This window comes from Suncus etruscus, chromosome 10 (genome assembly GCF_024139225.1).
Source record: "Suncus etruscus isolate mSunEtr1 chromosome 10, mSunEtr1.pri.cur, whole genome shotgun sequence".
Lineage (NCBI taxonomy): Eukaryota > Metazoa > Chordata > Mammalia > Eulipotyphla > Soricidae > Suncus > Suncus etruscus.
Genome location: NC_064857.1, coordinates 47,574,398 through 47,599,522, shown reverse-complemented (window position 1 = coordinate 47,599,522; position 25,125 = coordinate 47,574,398). Strand labels below are relative to the sequence as shown.

At 39.2% G+C, this 25,125-nt stretch overlaps 1 pseudogene; it reads left to right on the top strand.

Annotated features, from left to right (window-relative positions):
* Positions 1–10,279: 10,279 nt before the first annotated feature.
* Positions 10,280–23,401, top strand: LOC126020158 (heat shock cognate 71 kDa protein-like; annotated as a pseudogene).
* The last annotated feature ends 1,724 nt before the right edge of the window (positions 23,402–25,125 follow it).

Sequence of the window (25,125 nt, the reverse complement as noted above, 5' to 3'; positions counted from 1 at the left end):
GATTGTGTTTGGGTTTCAGTCATAAAAGGAACACCACCCATCACCAGTGCAACATTCCCATCACCCAAGTCCCAAATCTCCCTCCTCCCCACCCAACCCCCGCCTGTACCCTAAACAGGCTCTACATTTCCCTCATACATTCTCAATATTAGGACAGTTCAAAATGTAGTTATTTCTCTAACTAAACTCATCACTCTTTGTGGTGAGCTTCCTGAGGTGAGCTGGAACTTCCAGCTCTTTTTTCTTTTGTGTCTGAAAATTATTATTACCAGGGTGTCTTTCATTTTTCTTAAAACCCATAGATGAGTGAGACCATTCTGCGTTTTTCTCTCTCTCTCTGACTTATTTCACTCAGCATAATAGATTCTGTGTACATCCATGTATAGGAAAATTTCATGACTTCATCCCTCCTGACAGCTGCATAATATTCCATTGTGTATATGTACCACAGTTTCTTTAGCCATTCGTCTGTTGAAGGGCATCTTGGTTGTTTCCAGAGTCTTGCTATGGTAAATAGTGCTGCAATGAATATAGGTGTAAGGAAGGGATTTTTGTATTGTATTTTTGTGTTCTTAGGGTATATTTCTAGGAGTGGTATAGCTGGATCGTATGGGAGCTCGATTTCCAGTTTTTGGAGGAATCTCCATATTGCTTTCCATAAAGGTTGAACTAGACGGCATTCCCACCAGCAGTGGATAAGGGTTCCTTTCTCTCCACATCCCCGCCAGCACTGTTTGTTCTCATTCTTTGTGATGTGTGCCAGTCTCTGTGGTGTGAGGTGGTATCTCATCATTGTTTTGATTTGCATCTCTCTGATGATTAGTGATGTGGAGCATTTCTTCATGTGTCTTTTGGCCATTTGTATTTCTTCTTTGTCAAAGTGTCTGTTCATTTCTTCTCCCCATTTTTTGATGGGATTAGATGTTTTTTTCTTGTAAATTTCTGTCAGTGCCTTGTATTTTTTGGAGATTAGCCCTTTGTCTGATGGGTATTGGGTGAATAGATTCTCCCACTCAGTGGGTGGCTCTTGAATCCTGGGCACCATTTCCTTTGAGGTGCAGAAGCTTCTCAACTTAATATATTCCCATCTGTTAATCTCTGTTTTCACTTGCTTGGAGAGTGCAGTTTCCTCCTTGAAGATGCCTGAAGTCTCAATGTCCTGGAGAGTTTTGCCTATGTGTTGTTCTATATATCTTATGGTTTGGGGTCGGATATCGAGGTCTTTAATCCATTTGGATTTTACCTTCGTACATGATGTTAGCTGGGGGTCTAAGTTCAATTTTTTGCAAGTGGCTAGCCAGTTGTGCCAACACCACTTGTTGAAGAGGCTTTCCTTGCTCCATTTAGGATTCCCTGCTCCTTTATCAAAAATTAGGTGATTCTATGTCTGGGGAACATTTTCTGAGTATTCAAGCCTATTCCACTGATCTGAGGGTCTGTCCTTATTCCAATACCATGCTGTTTTGATAACTATTGCTTTGTAGTAAACTTTAAAGTTGGGGAAAGTAATTCCTCCCATATTCTTTTTCCCAATAATTGCTTTAGCTATTCTAGGGTGTTTATTGTTCCAAACAAATTTCAAAAGTGCCTGATCTACCTCTTTGAAGAATGTCATAGGTATCTTTAGAGGGATAGCATTGAATCTGTATAACGCCTTGGGGAGTATTGCCATTTTGATGATGTTAATCCTGCCAATCCATGAGCAGGGTATGTGTTTCCATTTCCGCGTGTCCTCTCTTATTTCTTGGAGCAGAGTTTTATAGTTTTCTTTGTATAGGTCTTTCACATTTTTAGTCAAGTTGATTCCAAGATATTTGAGTTTGTGTGGCACTATTGTGAATGGGGTTGTTTTCTTAATGTCTATTTCTTCCTTATTACTATTGGTGTATAGAAAGGCCATTGATTTTTGTGTGTTAATTTTGTAGCCTGCCACCTTGCTATATGAGCCTATTGTTTCCAGAAGCTTTTTGGTAGAGTCTTTAGGGTTTTCTAAGTAGAGGATCATGTCATCTGCAAACAGTGAGAGCTTGACTTCTTCCTTTCCTATCTGGATTCCCTTGATATCTTTTTCTTGCCTAATCGCTATAGCAAGTACTTCCAGTGCTATGTTGAATAGGAGTGGTGAGAGAGGACAGCCTTGTCTTGTGCCAGAATTTAGAGGGAAGGCTTTTAGTTTTTCTCCATTGAGGATAATATTTGCCACTGGCTTGTGGTAGATGGCCTTAACTATATTGAGAAAGGTTCCTTCCATTCCCATCTTGCTGAGAGTTTTGATCAAGAATGGGTGTTGGACCTTGTCAAATGCTTTCTCTGCATCTATTGATATAATCATGTGGTTTTTATTTTTCTTGTTGTTGATGTTGTGTATTATGTTGATAGATTTACGGATGTTAAACCATCCTTGCATTCCTGGGATGAAACCTACTTGATCGTAGTGGATGATCTTCTTAATGAGGTATTGAATCCTATTTGCCAGGACTTTGTTGAGGATCTTTGCATCTGCATTCATCAGCGATATTGGTCTGTAATTTTCTTTTTTCGTAGATTCTCTGTCTGGTTTAGGTATCAAGGTGATGTTGGCTTCATAAAAGCTATTTGGGAGTGTTTCCACTTGTTCAATTTCATGAAAGAGTCTTGCCAGGATTGGTAGTAGTTCCTCTTGGAAAGTTTGATAGAATTCATTAGTGAATCCATCTGGGCCTGGGCTTTTGTTTTTGGGCAGACTTTTGATTACCATTTTTATTTCATCAATGGTGATGGGGGTGTTTAGATATGCTACATCCTCTTCTTTCAACCGTGGAAGATTATAAGAGTCTAAGAATTTATCCATTTCTTCCAGGTTCTCATTTTTAGTGGCATAGAGTTTTTCAATGTAGTTTCTGATTACCCGTTGAATCTCTGTCATATCAGTAGTGATCTCTCCTTTTTCATTCCTAATACGAGTTATCAAGTTTCTCTCTCTCTCTTTCTTTGTTAGGTTTGCCAGTGGTCTATCAATCTTGTTTATTTTTTCGAAGAACCAACTTCTGCTTTCGTTGATCTTTCGGATTGTTTTTTGGGTTTCCACTTCGTTGATTTCTGCTCTCAGCTTTGTTATTTCTTTCTGTCTTCCTATTTTTGGGTCCTTTTGTTGAGTACTTTCTAGTTCTATTAGCTGTGTCATTAAGCTACTCAGGTAAGCTCCTTCTTCCTTCCTGATGTGTGCTTGCAAAGCTATAAATTTTCCTCTCAGTACTGCTTTTGCTGTGTCCCATAAGTTCTGATAGTTTGTGTCTTTATTGTCATTTGTTTCCAGGAACCTTTTGATTTCCTTCTTGATTTCATCTCGGACCCACTGGTTATTGAGTATGAGGCTGTTTAACTTCCAGGTGTTAAAGTTTTTCTTCTGAGTCCCTTTGGAGTTCACAAATAATTTCAGAGCCTTGTGGTCAGCGAAGGTAGTCTGCAAAATTTCTATCCTCTTGATATTATGGAGGTATGTTTTATGTGCCAGCATGTAGTCTATCCTGGAGAATGTCCCATGTACATTGGAGAAGAATGTGTATCCAGGTTTCTGGGGATGGAGTGTCCTATATATATCCACTAGGCCTCTTTCTTCCATTTCTCTCCTCAGGTCTAGTATATTCTTGTTGGGTTTCAGTCTGGTTGACCTATCCAGTGTTGACAAAGCAGTGTTGAGGTCCCCCACAATTATTGTGTTGTTATTGATATTGTTTTTCAGATTTGTCAACAGTTGTTTTAAATATTTTGCTGGCCCCTCATTTGGTGCATATATGTTTAGGAGAGTTATTTCTTCCTGCTCTACATACCCCTTGATTAATATAAAATATCCATCTTTGTCCCTTACAACCTTCCTGAGTATAAAGTTTGCATTATCTGATATTAGTATGGCCACTCCAGCTCTTTTATGGGTGTTGTTTGCTTGGATAACTTTTCTCCAGCCTTTTATTTTGAGTCTATGTTTGTTCTGACTATTCAGGTGCGTTTCTTGTAGGCAGCAGAAGGTTGGATTGAGTTTTTTGATCCATTTAGCCACTCTGTGTCTCTTAACTGGTGCATTTAGTCCATTGACATTGAGAGAAAGAATTGTCCTGGGATTTAATGCCATCTTTATATCGAAATTTGGTGTGTCTTTTGGTCAGTCTTGTCTTAGATTAGGTCTTTCAGTTTTTCTCTTAAGACTGGTTTTGAGTCTGTAAAGTTTCTGAGCTGTTTTTTGTCTGTGAAACCATGTATTCTTCCGTCAAACCGGAAAGTGAGTTTTGCTGGGTACAGTATTCTAGGTGAAGCATTCATTTCATTCAGTCTTGTCACAATATCCCACCACTGCTTTCTGGCATTGAGTGTTTCTGGTGACAGGTCTGCTGTAAATCTCAAGGATGCTTGCTTGAATGTAATTTCCCCTTTTGATCTTGCTGTTTTCAGAATTCTGTCTCTATCTGTGGGATTTGTCATTGTGACTAGGATGTGTCTTGGGGTGGTTTTTCTTGGGTCTCTTTTGGTTGGTACTCTTCGAGCATGCAGGATTTGATCACATATATTCTTTAGCTCTGGGAGTTTCTCTTTAATGATGTTCTTGACCGTTGATTCTTCCTGGAAATTTTCTTCCTGGGTCTCTGGGACTCCAATGATTCTTAAGTTGTTTCTGTTGATCTTATCATAGACCTCTATTTTCATCTGTTCCCATTCTTTGACTAATTTTTCCATTGTCTGTTCATTTGTTTTAAGTTTTTTTTCCAATCTCTCCTGTTGTATGGAATTGTTATGTATCTCATCTTCCACAGCACCAAGTCTATTCTCAGCTTCTGATACCCTGTCCCAGAGCTTATCCATTTTGTCATTCACTTCGTTTACTGATTTTTTCAGGCCTGTTATTTGACATGTTATTTCAGTTTGGAGTTTTCTGATTTCTGTCTTCATATTTTCTTGATTTTTATTAGTGTTCTGTTCTATTCTATTCATGGTTTCTTTGAGTTCTTTGAGTATATTCCATATTGCTACTCTAAAGTCCTTATCTGAGAGATTGATTAGTTGGTTGGTCATTAACTGGTCATCAGAATTGTCATCTTCATTCTCTATGTCTGATGCTGGCCTGCGTTGTTTCCCCATTGTCACACTTGTATTGTGGGTTTTTCTACGTGTTGTGGTGGTATTCATTGGTTACATGATGCAGGCAACACACTTCTCTGGCTCCGCCCTTTCTGGATGGGCCGACTTGCCTCCAAGGTAGGGGAGTCCTCGGTGGATGAAGCCTCACACAGGATCAAATCTTAGGCCCAAGCACGCAGCAGAGAAGACAGTCTGGAGAGAAATTCTTGCTTCTGTGATCCAGTACAGTTCTTAGTGTGGTTTTTTTCTTCTTGTGATGGTGTTCTTTTTTTAGAAAGAGCGCACGGCTGCCTAGCGAAGTGGAGCTAAGTGCTTTCTGGAGCCTCTTTTCAGCCCACTCTCAGGAGGTTTACGCAACAGGATAGTAGAGAGACACACACAGGCAGCACTCACAGTTTTTCACAGTCGGGCCCCACTGGTCAGGCATAGTTTTCACTCACTCGCTGGGCAGCTTCAGAATGCTGTATTTTTGGGGTTCACTTCCCAGGACTCTGAGGAGAGTCACTGGCTCGCTGGGTAGCTTCCGAATGTAGTTTCTTTGGGGTTCGCTTCCCAGGGCTCTGAGGAGAGCTTCCAGAGTTCAGGAAAGACAGAGAAGAGTAGGACAGGGCTCCCTTCCGGTGCTCAGTTTCCTCAGAAGAAGCACAGCCGGGTGGAGACTCTGCAGGTAGAGCAATCAGCACTCTGCCTGGAGACCCCCACATCCAGCCATTTCTTACTCACTCACTGGCTCGCTGGGTAGCTCCCGAATGTAGTTTCTTTGGGGTTCGCTTCCCAGAGCTCTGAGGAGAGCTTCCAGAGTTCAGGAAAGACAGAGAAGAGTAGGACAGGGCTCCCTTCAGGTGCTCAGTTTCTGGTTCGCTGGGTAGCTTCCAAATGTAGTTTCTTTGGGGTTCGCTTCCCAGGGCTCTGAGGAGAGCTTCCAGAGTTCAGGAAAGACAGAGAAGGGTAGGACAGGGCTCCCTTCTGGTGCTCAGTTCCTCAGAAGAAGCACAGCCCGGTGGAGACTCTGCAGGTAGAGCAATCAGCACTCTGCCTGGAAACCCCCACCTGCAGCCATTTCTCACTCACTCACTGGCTCGCTGGGTAGCTCCCGAATGTAGTTTCTTTGGAGTTAGCTTCCCAGGGCTCTGAGGAGAGCTTCCAGAGTTCAGGAAAGACAGAGAAGAGTAGGACAGGGCTCCCTTCCGGTGCTCAGTTTCCTCAGAAGAAGCACAGCCCGGTGTAGACTCTGCAGGTAGAGCAATCAGCACTCTGCCTGGAAACCCCCACATGCAGCCATTTCTCACTCACTCACTGGCTCGCTGGGTAGCTTCCGAATGTGGTTTCTTTGGGGTTCGCTTCCCAGGGCTCTGAGGAGAGCTTCCAGAGTTCAGGAAAGACAGAGAAGGGTAGGACAGGGCTCCCTTCCGGTGCTCAGTTCCTCAGAAGAAGCACAGCCCGGTGGAGATTCTGCAGGTAGAGCAGTCAGCACTCTGCCTGGAAACCCCCACCTGCAGCCATTTCTCACTCACTCACTGGCTCGCTGGGTAGCTCCCGAATGTAGTTTCTTTGGGGTTCGCTTCCCAGGGCTCTGAGGAGAGCTTCCAGAGTTCAGGAGAGACAGAGAAGGGTAGGACAGGGCTCCCTTCCGGTGCTCAGTTCCTCAGAAGAAGCACAGCCCGGTGGAGATTCTGCAGGTAGAGCAGTCAGCACTCTGCCTGGAAACCCCCACCTGCAGCCATTTCTCACTCACTCCACTTTGTCTGTTTCTTGGCTCCTCTTGATGTGACAGTTTCTTAGAGGTGTCTTGGTTTTGATGACCTTTACAATTTTGATGAATTCTAGTCAGGTATTTTGCAGAACACCTTCTAGCTGAAAGTAAGTCTAATGTTTTTTTTTTTGTTTTTTTTTTTTTTTTTTTTTTTTTTGTCATGATTAGATTGAAGTAATGGCTATTTGGGGGAAAAGACCATAGAAGGAAAGTGTCACTTCATCCTGTCATAGCCACATGACTTATCCCAATTGATGTTAACCTTGACCACTTGGCTGAAATAATGTTTGTAAGAATTCTCCATAAAATTTTCTTTCTACCCCTTTACCCCTTATCATAGCATAGAAAATGTCACTGTTCATAGACCAGTGCTTAAACAGTAGATCACTATATTCTTTTCCTTGAGAGCAGAGTATTACCACAAATTATTTGAATTTTTTCTGCAGTAGAACTTTTTATTTCTTCACTTATTTATTTAGTCTATGTTTTATTTGTATTAGTACAGACCTATGAATATTGAAATTTCCTTTTCTGCTTTAGATTGCAATTTAATGATTCTTTAATTTTTGTAATTGTTCTGTCTTTGACCATTGATATTTCTTTATGTTGGTTGTGCTAACTTTCTTAATAGATATATTACTCACCTTTCTGATTCCATAATTTTAACTGCTGTTTTTGTTTTTGGTCACACCCAGTGATGCTCAGGGGTTACTCCTGGCTATGTACTCAGAATTGCTCCTGGTTTGGGGATCATATGGAATGCCAGGGGATCAAACTGCAATCTGTCCTGGGTCAGCCAGGCAAAAGCACTACTGCTGCACCATTGCTCCAGCCCCAATTTTAACTGCTTTTTTTAAAAAAAAATATTTTCTTAATTATTGCATTATAAAATCATTTTTTATATTTTCTCTAATTTTTAGGTTGATTTAGGTCTTCAAGAGTATTTTTTTCTTTTTGGATAATATTAATAAAACTAAGATCTGAATGTATAACTAACCCCCAAATGTATGACAGTTTTAATTTTAAAATATTTTACAATATAAAATTTTATGTAAAATATAACATTTTAAAATATGAAAATTTTAAGTATTTTAAAATATAATCCTCTATATATTAAGTTAACTATGAATTATTAACAATGTCTGTATCTCTCTCTAGTCTATCACAACTACAAATAATTCTAGCTACTATCTTTATTAATCTTCCTCTTTATGAACAAGAAAACTGAGGATTTTTACAAAAATGACTTTTATTTTTCTTAACACCCATAGATGAGTGAGACTATTCTGCGTCTCTCTCTCTTCCCTCTGACTTATTTCACTCAGCATGATAGATTCCATGTATATTTATGTATAGGAAAATTTCATGACTTCATCGCTCCTGACGGCTGCATAATATTTCATTGTGTATATGTACCACAGTTTCTTTAGCCATTCGTCTGTTGAAGGGCACCTTGGTTGTTTCCAGAGCCTGACTATTGTGAATAGTGCTGCAATAAATATAGGTGTGAGGAAGGGGTTTTTGTATTGTGTTCTTGTGTTCTTAGGGTATATCCCTAGGAGTGGAATAGCTGGGTCGAATGGGAGCTCAATTTCCAGTTTTTGGAGGAATCTCCATATCTCTTTCCATAGAGGTTGGACTAGACAGCATTCCCACTAGCAGTGGATAAGAGTTCCTTTCTCTCCACATTCCCGCCAGCACTGATTGTTCTCATTCTTTGTGATGTGTGCCGGTCTCTGTGGTGTGAGGTGGTATCTCATCATTGTTTTGATTTGCATCTCCCTGATGATTAGTGACGAGGAGCATTTTTTCATGTGCCTTTTGTCCATTTGTATTTCTTTTTTATCAAAGCGTTTGTTCATTTCTTCTTCCCATTTTTTTGACAATGAGAGGAGGGCTGGAACTTCCAGCTCACTTCATGAAGCTCACCACAGAGTGGTGAGTGCAGTTATAGAAATAACTACACAGAGAACTACCATAATCATGTGAATGAATGAGGGAACTGAAAAGCCTGTCTAGAGTACAGGTGAGGGTGGGGTGGAATAGAGGGAGATTTGGGACATTGGTGGTGGGAATGTTGCACTGGTGAAGGGGGTGTTCTTTACATGACTGAACCCTAATCACAATCATATATGTAATCAAGATGTTTAAATAAAGAAAAAAAGTTTCAAATAAAAAAAAAGAATTAAGATTTCAAAAAAAACGGTTTGTTCATAAGAAAAAGTCTTTCCTAATTCCCCTAGTAGAATAAATTGACACTTTTTAGAAAAAAAAAGAAAGAGAAACCTATTTACATCTACATTCATTTTGATAATTGTTAGATTCCAATATTTACAATAGCGAAATGAAAAATTTTTAACCTGTAGCCTCATAGCAATGAACTTTATAAACTAGAATCAGTACTAATATATTTTTCCTTTTAATTATTTGGTCTTTATTATAGATTACAGGTTGGTATTTTTGGCTATTGGTTGAGATTGTCTACAAAACTAACATGTCACTATGAACAAAGAGAGTTATGTTTTCATTCTCCTACCTTTTATTTACTCTGTGTGTTGCTGGTTTTTCTGGGAGGGGAGCAGAGTGATTTTTGGAGTAGCGCTCTTATAGAACTAATTAAGGACTTGCAATGAAATGTTGAATAACTTTGTTAAGAAAGAATATCCTGGAGAAGACCCCCACATGCCAGGACTTCTGTTCCGTTCTCATTGATATGTCGGGGAGTCTGGGCAAAACAGCTAGCCCAAGGTTAGCTAGCTCCCCTGGGCTGACCACTTAGTGCAGGGGACTGAGATCCCCCCACACCAGACTGGCCTTCAGGGCCAGACTTGGTAACTAGGGCCCTGGGGGAAGAAACTCCTCCCCTATGCATACTGGACCTCCTGCAGGGGTGTCTTTTCTCACTAGTACTCATTTACAAAAGTTCCGCAGGCGTGAGTGCAACAAATATACTTTTTAACTATTATCTTAAAAATGTTCTTAATTCTAGACTGTTCCTAGGAAAGGAAACGGAATGCCCAAGATTTGGAGGTAACACTCAAATAGATCTCTAAAGTCAGTCTTTAGGTGGACGTGACTTTCTATTCAGTGGTCCTCTCTGACTCCAAGCTTAAACCATAAATAACTCATCTATATAATGAATATAGCCCTTCTCTTATATTGCCCCTCCACCACACCAGCATCCCTTCTATTCCCTCATCTCCCAACTGGGATCTGTTATATTCTCCTTATTTAACCCTCTTTTCCCTCAGTTCTTATCTTGGTAGGCACCAAGACCGACCTTCTACCCCAACAGACCACCATCCAGCTCCTCAATGAAAGACACCCTCTTGGTCCCCCATCTCATGCCTTGGCAAGAAACTACAACCAACACGCCTGCTGTCTCATGCTTAGTAGCCCCTCTACCCCCATCAAACCATGGACTGTCACGTGATACAGAAATCAGCTTCAGCAAAACCCCCAGCTCAAGAATACTACATGGTTTCGTAATGCTGCAAATTATGTCTCAAACTCAAGACCAAGGTATGTGATAACGAAAATTGCCTTAGCTTTCACTTCCCACAAGAATATCTCTAAAGACCTAACTGGGAGGCCTATATTGCCTATGTAAGCTATAATGCATCTTAAGATGTGTATTCCCAAATATACAGGTAGACTCCTCTATCACTTGTTTTCTTCAAATACCTTTTATATTTTTAACTCAGTTTTATTTATTTGTTCTATTTTTTATATATACATATTTTCTCTATCCTCACCAGTTTTGTTGCTGCTTAGTACAAAAAACAAGAAAACTTCTTGCCTGGGATAAAACCTCAGATCAAAACCAGACTACAGAGAATGTGTGTGTAGCCTCTTACCTTACCCAGAATAGCACCAGCAATACAATATATGACACCATACATTTTTGTATAGGCACAGTAAAAAAGGGGAAACTATAGACATAGAAACAAGATCTTATCTACTAGGGATAAGAACTCACACTTTTTATAACACAAGGGGTGTCTCCCATCCTGGACCTGTGTCATGTGAATACAACTCAGTCTCCATGAGATTGGACAGTGTTAGTTCAATCCCAAACCCCAGATCCCAGACATAGAACTGATACAGCTCCCGGAAACAACACCAGGAATTAAGCTCCATTGGGAGATTTTTAACACCCCTCTGGCATCAACTTGTGCCAGTTTTAATATGACAATGAGGACAATGAGGAAATGACAACTTGACCTAAGACCAGGTTGTCCTATCACATCACCTAACACTAAATGGAAATCAGAAGATGTATCGTCCTTTGAACTGTGAAAAATAAGAGCACTAACTACAGAAAACTGACTTTGACTACTGTGACTGGGCAGAACTTACCTTGGGACCAATAACCCTACCCTAGGATGTAGCCCAGGGCTCTTACAAAAATCAAGATTTCTTATTACAGAGGCCCAACTTTGACAACAGAGACTGAGCAGAACCTTTGGAACCATAATATCCTAGGCTTTGGCTTAGGGACTGAGCAAAAACAGAGAGCACTTGTTACAAAAGACTGAACACAACAACAATGATGGAACAGAACCAAACCATAAAGACTGTCCTAGACCTTGCCCTATGACCTGTGCAAATACCAAGATCACTAGCTACAGTGTCCTGACTTTCTCATCCACAACTGAGAGGAAAGTTTCCTGGCATCACAAAAAAAGCCCTTGGGATGTGGTATGTATGGTATGTATGGAGCCAGTGGTTGTTCCCATGATGGTGTGTATCAAGGATGAAGAAACCCTGAATCTCTTAGGCCACGGGAATTTCCTTTCTTCCCCAATACTTACTGTACCTATACAAAAAAAAAAAAAAAAAAAAGTGGGGGGAACACCAAACCCTGCCACTCCAGCACTCCTTTTTCTTGTTTTGTTTTGTTTGTTTTTGATAGTATTTTCCTTCTCTTTTGTTCTTCCACATTTTTCTTTCTTTTTCACTCTTGTGGTTATTATTTGGTGTTTTGTTGTTGTTGTTCTGTTGTTGTTGTTTTTTTGCCGGGTGCATTTTTTCTTTTTTCATTTTTTTTTTTTTTGGTAGTTGCTACCAAGCTTTTTCTTCTCTTTTTCTTATCATTTTTATCTCCAACAGAATCACATAACTTGAATTATTCAGCCTCATAAATTGAGAGGGGAAAAGGATGCTACCAGGAGCAGTCATATGAACATGTTGTAAAAATAAAAAATGATCAAACTTGAACACCAAACCCAAAGTCAATGACAACAGAGTGTATACCCAATCTACGACAAGCTGTAAAGTGGAGACCAGTTACACTAGTATTCTGGGGGGTAAAGGAGGGAGATATGTGATACATGCTGGGAACAGGGGTGGAGGGAAGACAACACTGGTGGTGGGAATGCTCCTCATTCATTGTCACTATGTACCGTAAATAATTCTGTGAAAGGTTTGTAATGCACTTTGGTCACAATAAAAATTTATTTAAAAAAAAAGAAGAAGAAAGGATATCCTGGAGCTGGAGTGATAGCACAGTGGGTAGGGCATTTGCCTTGTACTCAGCTGACCGGAGTTCAATCCTCATATGGTCCCTCGAGCCTGGCAGGTGTGGTTTCTGAGTGCAGAGCTAGGAGTAATTCTGAGTCCAGTCTGTTTGACCCTCCCTCCACAAAAAAATAAATGAAAAGAAAGGACACCTTTGCCTTGTTTATAGTCATAGAGGAAAAGCATCCAGTTTCATTCCATTAAGCTAATATTAGCTTTTAAAGAATATTGTGGTATTTTAACAATAAGACAAAATCAGAAGACATTTCACCCTCTGATCTGTGCAAAAGTCAAGATCGCTGTCTACAGATGATTGGTTGTTACAACCATGACAGGACAGTATGCATCCTGGGACCAATAAAAAAGCTTTAGCCTGGGTTTTGGTCTACAATCTGTACAACAAACAAGATCTCTAATTCCAGAGATCTAACTGAGATGATCACAACTGAATGGGTCTCCTGGAAACACAACGAAAGACTCTATCCCAGACTCCATCCTAGGAGCAGCACAATGACCATGACCACCAACTATAGAAGACAGATTAAATCGACACGGAAGGAACAGAACTCCTAGAACCACAAAGAAAGACTTCATCATAAGCTCCATTCCTTGACCTGTGCAGCTACCAAAATATCTAGTTACAGAGGTCTGATTTTATCGCCCATGATGAAGCAGAAGTCTTCCATACACCACAAAAGCAATGAGGGGAGAGTAAATGAACAGACAAGGAGTCTACAGTCAAAGCCATGACACTATGCTTCAAAAGTGGAGAAACCCTATATCTCCTAGGCCAAGGGAGTTCCCTCTCTAATGCCCCCAATATTTACTATGCCTATGCAGGAAATAAAAAAAGGCACAAAATAATCTTTTTTATCTATTTATTTATTTATTTGTATTTTTGAGAATTCTTTGTTTTGGTGTAGATATTGAAGTTGATGTCTCCAATTTTATGTTATTTTATCTTTCTCTTTCTTTTTGTGCTCTGGTATGGTTCTATTTCAGGACCGAGACAATTATGTGGTGCTTGCCTTCAGTGCTGTAGTGCTCATTGGATATTTATTTGATATTTCTTTTTGTATTGTTGTGGTATTTCAATTCCTTTTTTCCTGTCCTCTCTCAAACTGAGTTTGAGAGCCTCTAGAAGGACTACACACATTTTCGGCTTATTTGATTTTTACCCCACTTCTCTTCTTCAAACAAAACCACATAACTTGAACTATCTAGTTCTGCCTCTCAAATAGAGGGGGAAATAAGGGAGGGTACCAGGACCAAATAGATATATGATCACTATGTGGTAAGCTAGATACAGAGGAGACCACTTACTCTAGCAGCCCAGGAGGTGAGGGTGGGGGAAATGGGATGCAGGATGGGAGCGGGGGTGGAGGAAGGGCAAATATAGTGATGGAAATTCCCCTGATTCAATGTTAATATGTACCTAAAATACTACTGTGAAAGATATGTAAGCCAATATGGTCAGAATAACAATTATATATAATAAAATAAAATAAAGAAATATAGGCTTGAAAAAAAAGAATATTGTTGGTATTTTATTTTCATTTGAAGCCCCATGACTTACTATTTTTTGCATGACTTACTATTAGTGACAGAATTTCATGCATGCAATTATAATACTACACCCACTATTGGAGTGTCAACTTCCTTTCAATTTACCAAGGCTGCTCCTACTCACCATATACCCCAGTTAAGTTCTTTTTTGTAGACCACTACTCTGTTCTGAAGACATTGGTCACATGGTCACATGTTGCTCTTTTACTATGTTACTTCATATCTCACAAATAAGGGAGATCATTCCATAACTGTCCCTGTGATTCTGATCGACTTTACTCAGCATGATACTCTCCAATTTCATACACATAACGAGAAACAGCATGACTCCCTTTTTTATTTCAGAATATATTTTTAATCAATTTCTTTACTTCAGGCACTGATTTACAAAGCTGTTAATACCATGGTTGCGGGCATTCAATAGTCCAACTTCAAACCAGCATTTCTTCCTCAACAACCCAAGGTTCTTTCCCTTTCTTCACACCACCTCCTAAAATTATTAATTTAAAAGTAGTTATTATCCATTTGAAGAAGTTCCCACTTTGTTATTCATTTGCTGAGACTGTTTAATCATGAACAGGTTTTGTCAAAAATTTTCCCTGAATAAATTGGTATAATTTTGTAAGGTTTCTTTGTTAGCATATTGATATGACAGTTTCTATTATTTGAAAAATACAGAATCAGACTGTATAACTGTATAATTCTTAGTTGATCATGGCTTATTATCTGTTTAAACATTCATTGTTCATTATTAATTGCTAATATTTTGTTAAGAAATTTTACATCTATGTTCACTAGAAATGTTGAACTATAACTCCTATTTGCAATAATTTCTTAACTTGATTTTGATATTAGGGTAATTCTTATAAATCTTATAAAATGAATTAGTAAGTGTTCCTTCTCTTTCTGTTTCCTAAGAGAGTCTAGAGAGAGTTGATATCATTTTTACAATAAATGTATATAATGCTATAAATTTGTCTTACAGACTTGCTTCCACCATATCAAATCCCTCCCTCCCTGTAATTCTCAACCAATCATGCCAACAGTTGAATGCAAAGGCTCAGGAATGTTTGCTAGGGCCCTGTGGTTCTGAGGATTATTCAGACCACCTCAGCTACTCATCTCAAAGGCTACTTCAACCAGTATTTAGGGTTCAGGTAGAGGAGATTAGACCACTGTTAGTTGATTGCAAGATGTGTGGTTTAACCCATAGACTGTATCCTACCTCTAAAATACATATATAAAATTGTTTTGTTTTGTTTTGCTTTGCTTCGCTTTGCTGTCATACCCAACAGTACTTAGGGTTTATTACTGGATCTACATCCAGCTCAGGGGAACGCATGGAGTGCAGGGGATCAAACTTTGGTAAGCTGTCTGCAATAAAAGTGCCCTACTTTCTCTCTCTCTTTTTAATATAATTTAATTTTTTGGTTTTTGAGTCACACCTGGCAGAGCTTAGGGGTTACTCCTGGCTCTGTGCTCAGAAATTGCACCTGGCAGGCACCAGGGACCATGAAGTCAGAATTCGAACCACTGTCCTGCATGCAAGGCAAATGCCCCACCTCCATGCTATTTCTCCAGTCCCATCTCTCTCTCTTTTTTTTTCTCTTCTTTTGGGCCACACCCGTTTGATGCTCAGGGGTTACTCCTGGCTAAGTCCTCAGAAATTGCCCCTGGCATGGGGTCCATATGGGACGCCGGGGGATCGAACTGCGGTCCTTCCTTGGCTAGCACTTGCAAGGCAGACACCTTACCTCTAGCGCAACCTCGCCAGCCCCCTCTCTCTTTTTTTTTAATTCAAAGACAAATCCCCAGATCTCTGGTCAACCTATTATCAACAAAGGAGTTGAGTATAATAAATGGAATAAAGCTATCTATTCAACAAATAGTGTTTGGATATGTGAATAATCACATGTGAAATGAAAAAGAAGTTACATTCATATCTCAGACCTTCCTAAAAATCAATTAAAAATAGATCAAAGACCTTATGATCAGACCAGAATTCATTTTATATATTACTGCAGAGGCAGAATATTCAAATATTTGGACTGCTGTTTTCAACAAAATGATCACATTGACAAAGGCAACAGAATAAAAATTAGAGGGATTTTATCAAATAAAAATAGCTTCTGCATGCTAATAAGAACAGGCTAAAAATAAAACACTCAATTGAATGAGAATAAATATTTGCATTCAACACACCAGATAAAGGGTTGATATATAAGATATTTAAAAAATCAATAGCAACAACAATCAAAAACAGCAAAATACAAAAGATGTGGAGAATAAATCAACTTGAACAAAAATCAACTTCGAAGAAGATAGATGGCCAATAATTGCATAAAAATGTGCTCGTAATCATTTAGTATCAAAGAAATCTGGATCATGATGACAATGATGACAATTATCTCACACCAGTAAGAATAGCACACACACACATCAAGAAGAAAATCCAGGGGCCGAAACAATAGCACAGCAGTAGGCATTTGCTTTGCTCACAGATGACCCTGGATGGACGGATTCATCCCAGGCATCCTATATGGTCCCCCGAGTCTGGCAGGAACAATTTCTGAGCACAGAGGCAGGAATAACCCCTGAGTGTGTTTGTTGCTTGTTTGTGTTGTTTGTGTGGCTCAAAAATAAAAAGAAGGAAGAAAGAAAGAAAGAAAGAAAGAAAGAAAGAAAGAAAGAAAGAAAGAAAGAAAAAGGAAAAAAAGAAAGAAAGAAAGAAAGAAGAAAGAAAAAGAAGAAAGAAAGAAAGAAAGAAAGAAAGAAAGAAAGAAGAGAAGAGAAGAGAAGAAAGAAAGAAAGAAAGAAAGAAAGAAAGAAAGAAAGAAAAAGAAAGAGAAGAAAGAAAGAAAAAAGAAGAAAGAAAGAAAGAAAGAAAGAAAGAAAGAAAGAAAGAAAGAAAGAAAGAAAGAAAGAAAGAAAGAAAGAAAGAAAGAAAGAGAGAAAGAAAGAGAGAAAGAAAGAGAGAAAGAAAGAAGAGAAAGAAAGAAAGACAGAAAATCTGGGAATAATCTGTATTGACAGAGAATTGAAAAAAAGGAACTCTAATCCTCTGCTTCTAGAAATGGTGTCTGGCTCAGTACCTATTGAATACAGCATGGAGATTTCTCAGAAAAGTAAGAATTGAACTAATTTATGACCCTCAAATCCCAGTTCTGGGTATCTATATGCAGAAAATAAAGGGATTTAATATAAAGGACATATGTACACTATTATTAATTGCAGAATATCTAGGCTATGAATCAACAAATGTTTTCAATGACAGACAGTGGATTATTAAGGTGTGGTGGGTATTGATATACAATTAAATAGTATACAGCCTCAAGAAGTGATGAAATCAGACAATCCACTGTAACTTAGAACTGGAAAATATCATGTTAAGTAAAGCATGTCAGAAAAAAGCCAAACACAAATTATTTCATTTATTTGTAGTATATAAAATGACAACAAGATACATAGATTATCCTTGACCTTAGAGAAGTAAAAATTAAATGTCTATAAATATAGAATCTTGAAAGAACAGAAGGGCTCTCTACTTCTAGATTCAGAATTGTGGGAGATAAGAATATTCTGTCTTTATAAAAGCAAACAAATTTTACATAAAAATCAGGTTAAACATAAGGCCTTCCTAGTTATCCCTATAACCTTATGTACCATGAAATCTAAAGAGGAAAATTCAGAACTAGGAAGCAAAGAAGTATTGAAGACTTATAAAATATGTACAGAAAAGGTATTTAGATATGATTATGGCACATGAGAGACAAACATGTCATACTGCAGAATTGCTGATTGCTGTAGATCATAGGCCATCATGTGCCTTTTTCTTCTTTTCTTTTTGTGGATGGGAAATATACTCTGAGGTTTAGAAATGCAAACTTTTTTTTTTTGTTTGTTTTTGGGCCACACCCGGCTGTGCTCAGGGGTTACTCCTGGCGATCTGCTCAGAAACAGCTCCTGACCAGCACGGGGGACCATATGGGACACCAGGATTCGATACAACCACACTAGGTCCTGCATCGACTACTTGCAAGGCAAACACTGCTGTGCTATCTCTCCGGCCCCAGAAATGCAAACTTTTAAACTTTAAAAATGTAAACTTTTAAACTGTTCTCCTGCTGTATATAGAATGGAAAGTGATATAGGTAACTTTTATTAATAAGTCCCCAGATTAATAAAACTCTATGGACTTCTCCAGATCCTTTGTTGTTTCCAAATCTGAGTGACCTCGGTTCCATCCTTGGTGTCCCATAGGATCCCCCTAGGCAGGTGCGGTTTCTGAGCACATAGCCAGGAGTAACCCTTGAGGGTCACCGGGTGTGGCCCAAAACCAGAAAAAAACAACAACAAACAAATAGATTAGAGGTCAACATCTACGATGACCTTAAGAATCAAGTGCTAAAATAGACACTGTGCCCATTATCTTGTCCTTGAATGACAACATGGAGCTGTTTGCTAACACCCATTGCATGATAACATCAGAAAGAAATAAATATTTAAGATATTAGGCTGACAGATGATGGAGTTGTTTGGTACACAGTACCTAGAGTTAATTACCCTGACTAATACACTGTGTAGCTATCTCAAGCCACACAGTAACTCAGAGGAAAACAGGCCCAGAGCCCAAGACTCTTGACTTCAATCCAGTAAGTTTTCTCCTCTTGGAGTCTGTCTCATGGTGAATCTTAAAACCACAGGCTATTCCTCCAAGGCCCACCTTTACTCACAAGAATAATGACATGGTGCTTTTGTTTTCCGATCGACCTATTTGTCAAGGTTAGCAAGCATGATGGAGGCATCGTCTGCTGACCCAGTTTCTCCCCCTCTCCTGTGCTGAAGGATTTTATGAAGGACTGTAACTACACAATCACCCTCCTCCTTTATGAGCACAGACAACATTTCCCCCTTTTTATTACATTTACTGTCCTTGCTTGCCATGGCACTTTTATGACTGTGGGAACGATTGCCTCACTCTTGAGAAACTCAGGAATATCCCTCGGTGCTTCATATAACTTGTCACAATATTTTTAACAGCGATTCTTCTTGTGTTTTTCTGTGAGAGCCTCTCACCAGCATTTCCCCTGACTACGCGGTGAGGGGCCCTAGAGCTCTGACAGCAGGAATCATCCTTCTTGCAACAGAAGCTATTTCCCAGGGCTGTACCCACAGCCAGCCTCTCTACTTGTTTAAACCCACCAACCAGAGTCTCTTCAGGAAATTAAGGCTTTGAGGTTAGAGTTTGAAGACTTTGGGTTTTCTTTACACGAGTAGAGAAATATACTCTCAGGCTTAGAAAATGCAAAGGCAAACATGCAGCTTTATAAAAAGATTAGCACTAGAAGTGATATTAATAGCAGCTATTTGAGGCTAGAGTGATAGTAGGTAGGGAGCTTGCTTTGCATGTGGCCAACAAGGATTTAATTCTTATGACCTTATATGATTCCCCAAGTACTACCAGGAGAGAGCACAGAGTCAGAAGTAAGTCCTCAGTACTACCAGGTGTGATAAAAATAATAGCAGCCATTGGTCTCTAAAGTATTTTAAGATGCAATGCAGCTTTTACCTGAAACAATAGTTTGGAGCAGAAGACACTTGTACAGAATCTTCCATACTGTGGTCATCTTGAGGACTTTGTCATCAAAACCCTCACTTAATATTTTTATCCTTTTCTTTGCTTTATTTAAATACCTTTGTCTTTCCTTTTTTTTACCATAATAATGTAAGCTTATCACAATATTTTTCTGATTTGAAAACAAAAACTAACCATTTATAACCAAATCATGTGTACTTCAATCAGTATTTAACCAGGCTCTGGCATAGAGCAAAGAACCAATATTTATCAACCAACATGGGCTGAGAACTTACTGAATAACAACATCTAAGCCAATTTGTGATCCAAAGGTAAGCAATGCACACGAAACATTTGATATTAAAGAATTCTTGGAAGAGATAAACATAGGTTAAAATAAGGAGGAAAACAATCTTGATCAATAACTTTGATAGGAACAATAATGTGCTCTCAATATGTAGAGGGTAGAGGGAAACGGGTCAAGATAACTTTTGGGAGAAAGACATGAGCTGAAGCCCATAAATCCCCAATAAATTGGGAGTCACAAAAAAAATTCTTGGTGAAGAAAAGTTTAGAGAGGATGCCTAAAATCTCAGAAGAACAAGGACAGTGCTTCCAGAGAGAAAAAAAGCAGAGGACAGAGGATCAGAAGATAAGGCTAGATGAATAATTGAGGGCAGGATGGGGATGGGCACCATGAAATTATTAGGTGGACCAAGAGAAATTATTAGTGAGTTTAACTAGGAAGTTATTTGACTTGTGTCCTATTTTTAGAAAGATCCTTCCAGTGGGATATATTATAAGAAGAGGAGTTTCTGGGTCAAATGGAAGCTCTACTCCTTGAATAAATGACCGGATAAAGAAACTATGGTATTCATACAGAATGGACTATTACTCTGCCAAAATAATATATAGATAAAGACATGAAATTTGCTGCTGCATAGAGGGACTTGGGAGTATCATGCTGAGTGAAGTTAGTCAGGAAGAGAAAGAGAGAGCCTGACTTGGAATGATTTCTCTTTTACATAGGATATGAAAATTTATAATAAGGGGGTAACAAATACTAAAGGACAATGAAAACAAATAACAAGATATATTCAGTAAGAAGCATGTCACTTGAACAGACTGGGGATGGGACAGAAAGAGGGCAACTTCTACTATGGATGAAAGCATTCAAGAGTGGAAAAGGTGATGCCCAAAGGTGGTAAAATGTTATGTATGAAATGCTATTAGCAGCAGTACTGTAAACCATAGAGCAATGCTTTACCTAAAGAATATCTAAAGTCTCATAGAAGCAGAGTGGCAAGTGTGAGATAAATGGGGGAGGGTGAATCAGTGTAGGGAAACGAACATTGGTGAAGGATTGCTGTTGGAATATTGTATGCCTGAAACCCAATCATAAATAACTTTGCAATTTCATGGTGACTAAATAGAATTTATTAAAACAAAAAAACAATACTTCCATCTCATTGAACACTGTAGCTACCCCGAAGATTGCTTCCTCTGTCACCAGTGCAGTCAGGCCTACAACTGTACAACCAGATCTAAGGAAGTTGCTGTTGGAATTGATCTCGGCACCACCTACTCATGTATAACTGTTTTCCAGCATGGAATAACAAAGATAATTGCCTGTGATAAGAGAAACAAAACTGCCCTCAGATATGTCACCTTTATTGACAAGGAGCAATTGATTGACAATGCTGCAAAGAACCAGGTGTTGATGAACCTCACTGATATAAATTTTGATGCCAAATGCCTGGTTAACATAGATTTGATTTGATTTGCTGTTGTCCAGGCTGATATGAAAACTGGCCTCTCACAGGGATGAATGATGCAAACAGACCCAAGGTCCAATTAGAATACAAGACAGATACCAATACAAGGGAGAGACCACGAGTTTCTATCCAGAAACTATCCTCCATAGTCCTTACAACGATGAAGGAAACTGTAGAAGCCTACTTGGGAACTGTCACCAATATTGTCACAGTCCCTGCTTACTTTAATGTCTCTCACTGTCAGGTTACCAAAGGCTCTAGAACCAATACTAGTTTCAAAGTTCTTCACATCATCAATGAGCCAACCACTGCTGCTATTGCATATGACTTGGACAAAATGGTGGTAGTGGGGAAAAAATTGTGCTAACCTTAACCTAGAAGGTGGCATTTTTGCTGTGCCAGTCTTCACTATTGAAGATGGAATCTTGTTGTTTAGGTTTTTGGGTTACACCTATCAGTGCGCACGTGTTACTCCTGATCTGTACTCAGAAATAACTCCTGAAAAACTAAGAGAACCATCTGGGTTGTCAGAGATATAACCCGGGTCAGCCAAGTGCAAGGCAAATGTCCTACATACTGTGTGATCGCTCCAGCTCCTAAATAGGAATCTTTGAGGTCAGGTCTACAGATGGAGATGCTCACTTTAGTGGAAAATATTTTGACAAGCCAATAGACAACCATTTTATTCTAGAGTTAAAGTTAAATCATGAGAACATCAGGAAGAACAAAGAGGTTATATGTCATCTTAGCACTGCTTGAGATTGAACTAAGCATATTCTATCTTTAACGCCCAGGCCAATATTTAGATTTATTCACTATGAATGATTTGACTTCTGGATCTCCATTACCATTGTGGAATTTGAATAATTAAATGTTATTTTGTTCTTAAGGCACCGTGGGCTCCAAAGTGACAGACTTTTGGGATGTCAAGCTGGACATATCTCAGATCCATGAGTTTGTCCTGATGGCCAGTTTGACACATATCTCCATGATTCAGAAACTTATATAGGACTCTTTCAATGATAAGGAATTGAATAAGAACATCAACCATGATAATTATGGAATATAACAACCCCTATGGTGCATGGTACAGGCAGCCATCCTATCTGGAGACAAGTGTGAAAATGTTTAAGATTCACTTTTTGGGGATGTTACTTCTCTCTCTTTATCACTCACTCTCTTTCTCTCTCTCTCCACATTGAAATTGATACCAAGGTGGTATCATAACTTTTCATCACGTGCAATTCTTCCATTCCTATCAAGCAGGTACATATAGTCAGCATCAATTCTGACATAGATATCAGCCTGTGTGCTCATTCAGGTTTATGAAAGTAATTGTACTATAATAAAGGATAACAATCTGCTTGGTAATTTTGAACCCATAGGCATATTTCTTACATCCAGCTATGTTCCTCAGATTGAAGTCACTTTTGGTAGCCATTCCACTGTCATCCTCAATGTGTCTGCTGTGACACTATTAAAGGAAAATAAAACAAGATCACCATCACAAAGAACAAAGGCCCATTGAACAAGGGAACACTAAGCATATGTTTGGTCCAGGAAAAAAAAAACCATATGAAAATGAACAAACTGAAGATGAGAAGCAGTGTCTTCCAGGAATTACCTTAAACCCTACCTATGCCTTTGGATTGAAGAACACTGTTAAAGATCTAAAACATCAAAGCAAGTTTAGTGATGAGGACAAACAGAGGATTCTTTTTTGGGAGGCACACCCGTTTGATGCTCAGGGGTTACTCCTGGCTAAGTGCTCAGATATTGCCCCTGGCTTGGGGGAACCATATGGGATGCCGGGGGATCCTTGGCTAGCGCTTGCAAGGCAGACACCTTACCTCTAGCGCCACTTCACCAGCCCCAAACAGAAGATTCTTGACAAATCTAACAAAATCAACTGACTTGATAAAAACCAGACTGCTCAGAAGAGAGAATTTGAACAATATCAGAATGAGCTAGGTAAAGTCTGCAACCCTATAATCACCGACCTGTACCAGAGTGCAGGGTGGCATGCCTGGGGGCTTCCCTGGTGATGGAACTCCTTCAGTCGGTGGTATCACCTCTGAGCCAACCACTGAAGATGTTGATTAAGCCAGCCTGAGTTTGTACAATTATACAACATTGTTCTGAACAAAACATTGAAGAACCCAAATTTGTAACCAATTCCATGGCAATTTAATTTTATGGTAATAACTAGGCATATGGATCCTTGAATATGGAACATGTGCACAGAGAAAGCAAATAAACATTGCACTTTATAAGCACTGTATGATAAGAGGCAAATACAATGTCTTAAAGTAAAGCCATTTAAAATTGGAAATAAAAGAGAGAAAGAGAGAGATCCTTGGAAACTATTGAAAGAAGAATGGATAGCATTGATGAGTACCTTTTAGATCATTAGAGAGGATTTTGCTAATCTCAGTAAGGACTAAAAGGCAAAGGTATAACAATATAACTAAACTGTGCTTTCGAAGTATGGGTGAGGGGAACACAATTTCTTGTTGAGACGATGATGATCCAACCCCTAAATATAGGGTCACATACTGAAAATAACAGATCCACTGTTGTGTATGTAAATATTTTTGGAATTATGTTACTGACCCTACCCTGATCTGTGATTGTGCCCTACCCTAGGTTGTGACCTGGCATTCTGCCCCCACCCTAGGGTGGTACCTGATTCTGGGGGATAAAAACAAGGGTCTGTGAAAGGTGAGAGCTTTTGGCTAGAACTGATGCTGAGGCTTTGGGCTTCAGTCTTGTCCTCCGAATAAAGCTGAATTTTTACAAGCCTGACTGTCTGCTAGCCTTTTACCCACCGCTTCACCTTAGGACCGCCGGCTGAACAGGGTGGCAGACACGTGTTCTGAGCTGGAGGGGAAAGACCTCATCCTCCATCCCTCCATCAGTCAACCTCTTCTGACTTGCAACAATCCAAGTCCTTTTTTTTTTTTTTTTTTTTTTACATTTGTTGCCTTATCTTTGCATTGAAAAAAATGCGACTGCATTGTTCTATAGTCTGGGCACCAGGAAGTAGAAAAGACTATTTCCATTTCAAACATTTGGGAAACTCAATGACAGAAAAAAAAAAAAAGATCTATTCAAAGTCTCAAAACTAGGAAAAGGATGTAAATTTAATATCCCTCTAATATTCATGCCATATTTGTTATAAAATCTATTTATTCCCATGATTTTTGAGGGAAGTGCAAATTCCAAGGCTTTGACTCCTACCTAAAAGCACTATAACTTCAAATAGAATCCCATCTGACAACTGAACACTTACTATATCCTGGCACTGTGCCCAGAGAATGATGTATAACACCTCGCTTAACACTTGAAAACCCTAAGAGGTAGAAGGTGAAACTGAGGTTCAGAAAGACAATTAGATCAAATTAAAATCATATAGAATGTTTAGGAAGATTTAATATGTAGCTGATTCAGGTTTTATTTCTGTTTCCAGGAAATATATCCTCAGCTGTGCTCAGTGTTTACTCCTGGCTCTGTACCCAGGGATCACTCATGACAGTGCTCAAGGGAACATATGGAATTCAAGGGATCAAATCCTGCCGAGCCTTGTGCAGGGCAAGCATCCATCCCATCCTACTCCAACTTCAACCTGCTGAGCTTTTCACCAGGATGGTTCTCTGTGGTCCGTAATGCAGGATGAAACTTTGTATTATTCTTTCAAATTCACAATAACTTTACTCTTTGGACTATGGCAACCCAATGGTCAGAATTGTAGGCATGATCAGTAACCCAGAGCATCATGGGGATATGATGTTTGCTTAGACCCCTTCCTGCCCTGCTGTCTGGTTTGC